Raw genomic sequence first — 10,780 nt, forward strand, 5'->3', positions numbered from 1 at the left:
GATTCCCAGGTGATTCTAATGTGCAGCCAAGGTTGAGAACCACTGCACTACAGAGTTGTGGGATATGCTTAAATGAGTCATTAGGTAGAGACAAGGATTGAGTTACTGGCCCTGAGGGCAGATACTCCACACCTGGTGCTCAAGTAGCCATTCCACAGTATACTGTGTCTTGTCACATCTTGTCTCTTCCCTCCTGACCTGTGTTTCAGTCTGAGTGCCTTGCCAGCAATCTGATGCAACTCCTTAAATTCTTAAAACTGCAAGGGGATTTTATGGCCAGTCAGGCACACAGTCCTTAAGCAGAGCTGAGCAGGTGGAATTTCTGGCACCCTACCACACTGCAGAGACAAAAGCAGGTCTCTTGCCCTGGGAGGTGGGGGCAACTCTAGGAGGAACTTCCCAGGCTGACTGCTGTGTGCCTTCCAAGTTTGGCTCCCATCATCTCTACTTGACTCATGTTCCTGTACGCCTTTCCTCCTAATGGAGTTTTACTTTTACACTCTGGCACACACTCTCCCACTGCCCTGGGTGATGTTTCTTCAGCCTCCCTTGACACGTTGGACCCTATTCCTTTTTCTAAGTTACCCCTCTAAGAAGGCAGGTCTTCTGTTGCAATGTGATGCATGGGAACTGGACACTGGTAAAGTCTAATTACTATGAAATAGAGCTATTTTCTCTGACTAAGGCTCAGGTGTACCAGTGTGCCCTGGACCAGCAGCACAGGACAACTTGGAACTCTTCCCTGATCTTGCCAGGCTTCCAGTAGACTGCTAGCATCTATGCATATCCTGCTGTGCTCCCATGGGGTATCCTTATGCAGTGATCAGATGTGTAGTGGACAAGGTCTAAAGCACAGAGTGGATTTCTCCTGCTTATGTGGTGAGTGAATGGCTGATGGGTGAGATCTCAAAGCACACACTGAAAAATATTCCTACTTGTTAATGTAAAAAAACCATTGAAACCTGTAAAGAATTTTTGGGAAAAATATTCCTACTTATTTGATGGACAGTTTTCTCTGACATGCTAATCCCTTCAGTCAGCACCACTTCTGGACATTTGTTTGGTGACTCTCCCAAGTTACCAGGTGACTTTCAGGCAACTATGATGGTGGAATTCAGGTGTAAGAAATATGGACCAAACAATAACAGCAAAAACAGTTAGTATCTTCTATAGGTAAGCTTTAGGCTAGGTGCTAATGGCTCAAACAACAAAACACTAAATTAAAACACTGGTACACATTGTGAAATGGGCTTTGAATGTAATGAGCCAGAGGCAGAGACAGAATACTAGGGAAGGGTGACGTTCAGGGAAGGCCTTTCTGAGGAGGTGACAAGAGGTAGGACAAAAAGAATGGGGAGGCAGTGATCATGCAAGCAGGTGAAGGAAGGGAGAGTGTTACTGCCAGAAAGAACAGCATATGCAAACTCCCTGAGGGAGGTATGTTAAAGAATGGAAGACATCAGGGTAGCTGATGATGTGAACAAGCAGGGAGAGTGGTACAAGATGAGCATTAAAAACATGACCAGTTGCAGGATGGAGGAGGGCCATAGCGAGTTTGGATGAAAATTAAGCCACTGAAGTGGGAGAATAAAATGAAATAATTGCAATTCCAAGGTCATTCCTGCTTCAAAGTGCATGGAGAATAGGCTGTAGGAGGCAGAAGAGACAGAAAGCAAGGGAACCTGGAAGGAGGCTGCGGCCGAGGGCAGCGGCCTTGGGGGAGGAATAGAGGATTTCTCCATCCACTTGACTTCCTGTTGAATTCTATGTGAGAAGTGAGCAAAAGAGGAAGCAAGTGTGACTCTTAGATTTCTCACTTGGGAGACTGGTCTGTGGTAGTGTCATTAACTAAGATGGGAAAGTCTGAGGAGAGAATGTATTCGTGGGAATCTGTTCAAGTTTTGGAATTACGTTTCAGCTGTTTGTGAGTCAGACAAATGGGGACGTCAGTGGGAACCTAGACTACCACCTGGAACCTGGTAGTGGGGTCTGACCTAGAGAGAGGGATTTGGGGGTTGTCAGCACACAGATGGCATTTAAAGCCACAGGAATGGATGAAGTCCCAGGAGAGAGTGTGGTAAGAAAATAGGAGGACAGAGGGCCTTTGGCCTGCCTCTCCCTTCAAGTTTTCTCCACATTCCTAGTCCTTCCTTCTTTAGGCTTCAGAAGCAAAAGACATAGTGCCAGTCTCTCCTCTTATTACAGAGCCTAATGGCCTCTAACAAGTGAGCCAACTCTGGCCATCCTTTCAGAAAGCCCTGCCCTTAAGCCTGTTCCCACGCTTCTATCTTCTCATTATTTCAGATTAGTTTCCTCCCCCCACTCCCAATGTAGGCAAATAATCTTCATGCTAAGAGAAAGGAGAGGAAGGAAGGAAGAAACCCCAAATAACACCACCATCACCACCCAGCCAAGCAATTAAACAAACAAACAAAACTACAGCATGAGCACTTAGAAAGGAGATGACTCCGCTGACCGAGTCTTGGGGATAATTTGCTGTTCCACTGCCAGCCTTGGGGTGAACCATGCGTCCAGACTGTTCTGCTTGGCCTTGGCAGTCAGGTTATCAGGGTGGAGTGCAGACCACACGGAAGGCTGAAACAAAATAATGTGTCTGGCACGGGGCCAACCACGACCACTCCTGGATGAGCACATTCATGCTCCACTGAAAATGGGTCACGAGGCTCACATGCACCTGTAAAGGCATCACATATCTTTCCATGGGACCTTGACAGACCCCACTGTTCTTTTGATGTGCAATGGTCAGGATCCTCTCTTATATCTCTGTGACTACTCCCTGCTCCTGGCAGATTCGCCCGCTTACCTTCTCCCACCAATAGTTCCCGGATTAAGCCAGGAACTAATTCCAAACCAGAAAGAAGCAAACAGGAAGTGTCCTAGTTGTGGCTGTAGATTACCCACAACACTGAGGTTTCCTCTTGGTGTTTTGCACCTCTGCTTTTGTTCAGCTCGCCCTGCCCCCTTCCTTCCGGTGCCGTGTCAGGCCACTCTCTTGGCCTCTCTGCAGTGTGGAGGCCACCTGTTTCTCACCTTCCTAGCTGGTGCTTACCCCACTATTTTCCCTGACCACCATTGTGCAGCTCAGACTGGTGGTCTGATTCACAACTTTGCTCTAAAGCTTGTTTGCATGTGCACCTCACCCTGCTCCCTATCAGGTTGCAGACCTGCTGTGCAGCCCAGATCCACAGCTGCTGCCTGTTCTGCCTGTTCTTCACTCTCCCAGTCCCAGCTTTCTGCCTGTCTTTATGCTAAGTCACTGCCCCCACAGCTCCTCTGATGACATGTCATGCACACATGCAGACTGCTTTTTAACTCACAGCTGCTTTAAATACCTGTACTCTGTGGTTGTGCATCCATATTTATTTACTAGGGGCCCGGTGCAGGAATTCGTGCACAGATGTGGTCTGGCCAGCCTGCCCTGATCAGGCTGATTGGGCCAGGCGGCTGGGGGTGGGGACACAAGAGGTTGGCTGGCCGGCCCCGCCCCCTGGTTGAACTCCCGGTGGAGGGGACAATTTGCATATTAGCCTTTTATTATATAGGATTTGGTGACATGTTGGCTCACGAATAGCTACTCCCTCTCTGCTCCCCACCAAAAGGGTCTGCCTCCTGCAGCTTTTCCCTGGTGTGGTCAGCACTGATGTGTATTGCTGCTTTTAAGCAGGGCTGCCATAGGTTCTTTAGTGTTTCTTATTTCTGTCCTAGGAATGTCTGTTTCACATCATCTTGGAAATAATAAATGGATGGGGTTTCAACTTTCAATGGCATTTAATATTAAGTCTGTTTCATGTGTGGCATTAACGAAATTGATTAAGGAAAGGATATGTGGCTGTCCTCAGTACTACAGACTAAATTATTCTGGGGCTCCTGAGTGCATATGGTTCAATTAAACTTCCTTTCTCCTAACAAAGTCAGACACGCCCATGTGACTTATTCTGGCTGAAGAAATAGAAGCAGAAGTTATGTGTGTTACCTCTAGGTGGAAACTTTAAGAAACAGTGTGCACTTTGATACATTTCCTTTGATTCTTTCAAGGCTAGCACCAGTTCAATAGAAACATAATGCAGGCCATATTTGTAAGTTTGAATTTTTAGTATTCACATTTAAAAAATAAAAGAAAAATATTAAAATAAATTTTAGTGATATACTTCATTTAACCCAGTGGTTCCCAAACTTATTTGGCCTACCGCCCCCTTTCCAGAAAAAATATTACTCAGCGCCCCCTGGAAATTAATTTTTTTTAAATTTTAATAGCAATTAAACAGAAAGATATGTGTATTAATGTTTCTACCTTTTTCGTAAAATATAGTAAAGAAAGGTGTAAATTAGAAACATTGAAGTTTGAAATTATGAAACTATTTATTGAACTCAGAATAGAAAGGTAATACAAAAAAAGTTAAAACAAATGCACCTGTGGCCATCACCGCCCCCCTGGATCGCTGCAGCGCCCACCAGGGGGCGGTAGCGCCCACTTTCGGAATCACTGATTTAACCCAACATATCAAAAATATTATTTTCGCAGGTAATCAATATTAAAAATTATTCATGAGATATTTTACATCTCTTTTTTCATATTAAGTCTTTGAAATCTGGTATTTTATACTTACATCGCAATTCAGACTACACACATTTCAAGGACTCAATAGGCAGATCTGGCTAGCGACAACCATGCTGGATAACACATGTTTCAGCAGCCTTGAAATGTGGCTAGTTTTAATTGCAATGTAAGTATGACATATATAATTTATATTTAAAAATTTTAAACTTTAAAAGTCTATGACTTTCAAAAGATCCTTGGGTACCCACTTTTTTAAAAAAAATATATATTTTATTGACTTTTTACAGAGAGGAAGGGAGAGGGATAGAGAGTTAGAAACATCATTGAGAGAGAAACATCGATCAGCTGCCTCCTGCACACCCCACACTGGGGATGTGCCCGCAACCAAGGTACATGCCCTTGACCAGAATCGAACCCAGGACCTTTCAGTCCGCAGGCTGACGCTCTATCCACTGAGCCAAACCGATTAGGGCGTACCCACTTTTTGATGGGCAGGAGGCTAGTTCCCAAGGAAAGCACATTCTCTAAGGCTCATTTCAGATGTGGTCAAGGAAGATAGTAGAACAGAGAATCAAAGTACACTCTTAGCCCCTGAGCAGGGGTCCTTAAAACACTTACCCAGTAAGAGTTCAGAATTCTAAATGACTGCTGTGTGTCTATATACTTTCCCAAATTATAGCAAAGAGATAATATTAAGGCATAAAGAGAAAAGATTGGAGCAGCTGAGGGATGGTAGAGATATCTATATCATAAAAGGCTTGTGGTTGTGACACCGTAATGGTGGAACGACCAAACAACTGACCACCAGGAGGTACTGAAGCACCTCTTGAGCCCTCCCCCCACGTCTCCCCTCCCGGGGCACCGGCAGCATCGGCGGAGCGTTGCGGGGTGCTGGCAGCATCCTTAGAGCGTGCGAGGCGTCGTGGGGCAGTGGACATGACCCTGATGGCAGGCTAGGCCTAGGGGACCCTACACGCGCACGATTTAATCATGTGCTGGGCCTCTAGTTGAGAATAAAGGGATTGAGAAATTATGGATGAGCAATTAGATTCTCTTTGGAATTAGACCTAGACACACTGGCCATTGGGCTGATTCCCAGAACATAAGCCCTTACAGATACTGCTCCCACTGGGGCCATGGTGTGTGTGAGTTACAATAAAACAAATCAGACCTGGTGCAGGTTATCTTTAGGACCTGCCATATCTGTCCACATATCAACCAGGCTCATCTTCACAAATGTCAGTCAGACTGTGCTACTGCCCACTGAAACGCTTCGATGCTCCCCACCCCCTCTACGATAGAATTTAAGCTCCTTGGACATGGTATCCAAGGCTCTTCAGGATGTGATTCCTGTTTTCTTTTGAAGCCTCACTTCTTGCCACTCACTTCCTAATGTTTTCTGCTTCAGGAAAATCAAAGGATTCTGAGTTTCTTGCCCATACCACGATGCTTCTCTTTATTTTCTGGAATCCCCTCCTTCCTTTTTACCTGGCTAATACCTACTAATTGCTTAAGATTTAATTCAGTGCCATCTCAAAGAGGTCTGTGCTGACTGCCAGGATGATGACATGTTCTTATTTGACTCTCCCCAACACCTTGCACTTCTATCATTAAACTTACCACTTTGCATTAAAATTATTTATTTATGGGTGCCTTGTTCTTAGGGGCTTGGTGAATGCTCAATAAATGTGTCTTGAATAAATATTTCTGGAAGACAGAGCCAGTGACCCCAGAGAAGAATGGATGAGGGAATCCTTTCCAGAGAGCAGGGTCCATCTGTGTTTTCTCCATTTGAACTGAGGTGGGCCCCATGGCTGCTCTCATGAGTAGAATATGGTGGAAGTGACTCTCTGCCAGTTTCAGGGCCCAGCCTGAAGAGATTGACAGCTTTTACTTGTCATGTGGGACACTCACTCTTGGAAGCCAGCTTCCATGGAGAAGTACAACTACCCGGAGGGTACCGTGCTGTGAGAAGCAAAAGCCCTGTGTACAGGAAGTGGAGGGTGAGACACCATGTGGAGCAAGATAGAGATCAAGGAGCACTGAGATGCTAGACATATAAGTGTGACATATGAGGCATCCCAGAAGTGGATACCCAGCCCCATTGACCCCAGTTGATGACAAATGGATCAGACACAAGTTGCCCAGCTGAGGTCATCCAGAATTTTCCAACTTCCAAATTTTGAGCAAATAAAATACTTGTTTGGGATTCTTCATTTGGTGGTAGTTTGCTATGCAGCATTAAATAGCAGAAACATAAGTGCTGTCATTACAAAAAACTAAAATATGTGGCATTGATTTTGACACTGGACAGTGGTCAGAGACTGAAAAGGCTTCAAAGAGAGTGCAATGGAGGCTGGAAGGACAAGCGGTTATTACTAAGACTTGGCAGGAGGGCAGCTCATACAGTGTAGTTGCAGAAGATTTAGCAAAAGTGTCACCTGACATATTTTGAAAAGTATAAAATGCAACTAATAAACTAGTGGATCTTGGTAAGCAGATTTTCAGGCAGAATGTTACAAGTGCCCACAAGTTCTTGTATCTGCATACGATAAAGTATAAATAGGGAGAAATAAGCTAAAAAAGTTATTTAAAAATTTTAGCAGAACTGAGAGAAAATACATAGGACCCATCATTTGCTGATTTCAAAAAATAGAATGAGATTCAACTCAAAACCAAACCAAAACAAAACAGGATGATTTCTCATCTGTTTTCCAGCTAAGAAAACATTTTAAAAGCAAGAAATATCCTCCAGGTAAAGATCAAAACCAGGGCAGTAAAAAGAAGTCAAAGCTGCAAGCATCAATCTCCTTGATAAGATATCAGAAACATTTAAGTTGATGGCCCATGGATCTTATCTGCTTGACAAAAGATTTTAATAGTGTGCCTTATGGTCCTTCTTGGTTAAACATCAGAGATTCTAATAATCTTAAAGATACTGCCCCATCCTTAAGCAGATTTGCAGAGGGCCAAAGGCAGAGAAGAGCTCACTCAAAAATATTTGTGGGCATGGCTCTTATGTAATAGAATAGATTATAAATTTGATACACAAGAATCCTATGATGTTTTTAAAAGAATTATACCAGCTTGGACTGAAAGGGCCAGAGGCAATATCAATTTAAAAGAGGGCTTTGGCCCTGGCTGGTTTAGTTCAGTGGATAGAGCGTCCACCTGCAAACTGAGGGGTCCTGGGTTCGATTCTGGTCAGGGGCACATGCCCAGGTTGCGGGCTTGATCCCCAGTGGGGGGCATGCAGGAGGCAGCCGATGAATAATTCTCTCTCATCATTGATGTTTCTATCTCTCTCTCCCTCTCCCTTCCTCTCTGAAATCAATAAAAATATATTTAAAAAATAAAAATAAAAGAAGTCTTTGGACCACTAAACTAAGACAGGGATGATTCAGGCTAAGAAACTCACTCAGCAGAAAACACAGGCTATTTCTTATGGAAAATGAAGAATGACTAAGGCAGAACCAAGAGCCCAAAGGTCATAACCAAGGGCCACTGAGAATCATACCAAGGATGCAAGACCAAGGCTGAATCAAGGAACTGGCAGCGTGTTCCTAGCTGGACCTCATATCATTATGGAGCATTGACTGCTCCATGCCTCCTACTTCCCCCTTTTTGAAAGGGCTTGTCTACACATGCTTGCCCCAACATTATGTGTGTGTGTGTGTGTGTGTGTGTGTGTGTGTGTAACTTATTTTTAAATTCACAATTAAGAGGACACATACCTGAGGAACCAAACCCAAGGAGTCTTATCTGCATCTCGCCCTGAGATCTGTCATTTCAAGCCTAAGCCTCATGACATAATAAGGTGAGACTTGTGGGGCCTGTGGAAGGGGGTTAGCACATTTTGCATGTGGAAAAAATATAAACAGTTTGTGACCACAGGGCAGACTGTGGCAGATTAAAGATTGATACTTTTCCCATGGATAAGAGGGAATCTGTATCCCTCCCCTTAGATCTGATTAGAGTCTGTGACTGTTTTGAGCAATTGAATACGGCCAAAGTGAAGTTGCAGCAGTTTTTGAATCTAGGTTTTAGGAGATTGGCAACTTTCACTTCCGGTTTCAGAGCCACCACTTGAGAAGTACACTATCCTGATCCACCATGCTGTGAGGAGCCCAACCACGAGTGAAGACCCCGGAGGATGAGATATCATGTGTGGGGAGAGACAGGCCAAAGACATTTGATGTGCCACATATGAGTGGAAGAGTTATCTAGGCCTCATAATCACAGCGATGACTTGCGGATCAGAAACAAACTCTTCTAGAATTCATGATGTATAAAAATCATGAGCAAAATAAATCGGCCGTTTTAAGCCACTGAGTTTGCGGTAGTTTGTTATACAGCCATAAGTAACCAGAGCAACTTCCACTTTGAATTCACTATTTAATCAAAAGCACTTGCTCTTTTCACCCATGGAAATTGTTAGTTATATGAAATCTGAGTCTGCCTGATCTTATGATTTCTGGCCAATAGATGTGACAGAAGTGATAATGTCTCACTTCTGAGCCTGGACCTCAAGAGGCCTGTGTGCTTCTGCTCTTTCTCTTGGAAACTTTGGAGCCTGAAGGAATTACTCATCCCAGTTGACCCTTTGGCTGACCCTCCAGCTGACCACAGACTCATGAGTAAGCCTGTCTGAGATCATCTGAGCCCAACCCAGACGAGAAGAACACTCCCAGTTGGACCCAACTAAATTGTCAACTCAAAGAATCATGAACTAAAACATGGTTGTGTTGTTTTAAGTTGTAAATTTTGAAGTGGTTTGGTAAGCAGCAGTAATGTTTACTGGTACCACAGCCGTTGGTTAAATTTATCGCTGAGAACAAAGTAAAAAACTATGGGTTGTTCTGTCCAGTTTTAAGTAATTTCTTTACTTTTGTTTTTTTATAAACTAACTTTTAGCATTTCTCTGTGTCAGGATACAATGTGACATTCCTGACCAAAACTCAAACCCTGAATCTAATTATAAGACACATTAGGCAAACCCAAATTGAGAGACATTCTTCAAAAGTGTCAAGGTTATAAAAGACAAGAAAACATAGAGAACTTACTACAATTTGAAGGAGGCTAAAGAGACATGACAACAAAACGCAACACATAATTCTGGACTGGATCTTTTTAGTATAAGTAGCGTTTTTAGACAACAGACAAAATTTGGGTGGAGTGTATGAATTATGCTAGTAGTGCATTAGTGTTAATTTACCAATTTTGATGGTTTATTATGATTATGTGGGAAATATCTTTGTTTATAGGAATTATGTACTAAAGAATTTGCAAGTTTTGGGGCATCGTATAGACAACTTACACTCAATGGTTCAGTTTTTAAAAAGTTGAAAACGGAAAGAAATAGCATAGAAAAAATATCAATAGTAGGGTAGTTCTGATTCTACAAGATAATAAAAAACAGGTACTTCCCACATAAGTTAATAATTTATTACTGCCCCCCAAGTGCTGCCTGGGATCCTGTTTCCATTAATTTAAATCAGAAACATTATATGGTTGGTACATCAACCCAAAACACCTAACTAATTTCTCTAACATAGAACCAAAGCACAATAAAATGTCTACGTATCAGGAACATTGTGGTAGTAAATAATATTATATGCTTAAAGCATCACTTTCTGATGACCAGATAATTAATATGGTTATTAACCAACTTTTGCTTTGTATATAACATTCCAAATATAATTTCTGTGCTGTCACTTTTGTTGTATGTGCTTTTCAAAATGGTTTTCACAGTGCTCGCTTCAGCAGTATATATACTAAAATTGGAACGATACAAAGAAGATTAGCATGGCCCCTGCGCAAGGATGACATGCAAATTTGTGAAGCGTTCCATATTTTAGTGGATTAGAAAACTATGGTACATCTACACAATGGAATACTATACTGCTATAAAAAAGAAGGAATTCTGACCATTTGCAGCAGCATGGATGAAACTGGAGAGCATTATGCTAAGTAAAATAAGCCAGTCAGTGAATGAAAAATACCACATGATCTCACTCATTTATGGATAATAAAGAACATTATAACCTGAAGAACAAAAAGGTAGATACAGTGGCAGAGCAGCATCGAACAGACTGCCCAATTACAGTGGAAGGCTGGGGAGGGGGTGGGGAGGAGGTAAGAGATCAACCAAAGTACTTGTATGCATGCATATAAGCATAACAAATGGACACAAGACACTGG

General features: G+C 42.9%; 1 long non-coding RNA gene across 1 annotated transcript in view; it reads left to right on the forward strand.

Moving 5' to 3' along the window:
* Positions 1-10,421, forward strand: part of LOC106726369 — a 19,358-nt gene extending 8,937 nt beyond the window's left edge. The window contains exons 2-3 of the long non-coding RNA XR_001362428.1: positions 1,984-1,987; positions 10,331-10,421. This is a non-coding gene — a long non-coding RNA (uncharacterized LOC106726369). The remainder of the gene's footprint in view (positions 1-1,983; positions 1,988-10,330) is intronic.
* Positions 10,422-10,780: the final 359 nt, after the last annotated feature.

This window comes from Myotis brandtii, unplaced genomic scaffold, assembly GCF_000412655.1.
Source record: "Myotis brandtii unplaced genomic scaffold, ASM41265v1 scaffold254, whole genome shotgun sequence".
NCBI classification, from domain to species: domain Eukaryota; kingdom Metazoa; phylum Chordata; class Mammalia; order Chiroptera; family Vespertilionidae; genus Myotis; species Myotis brandtii.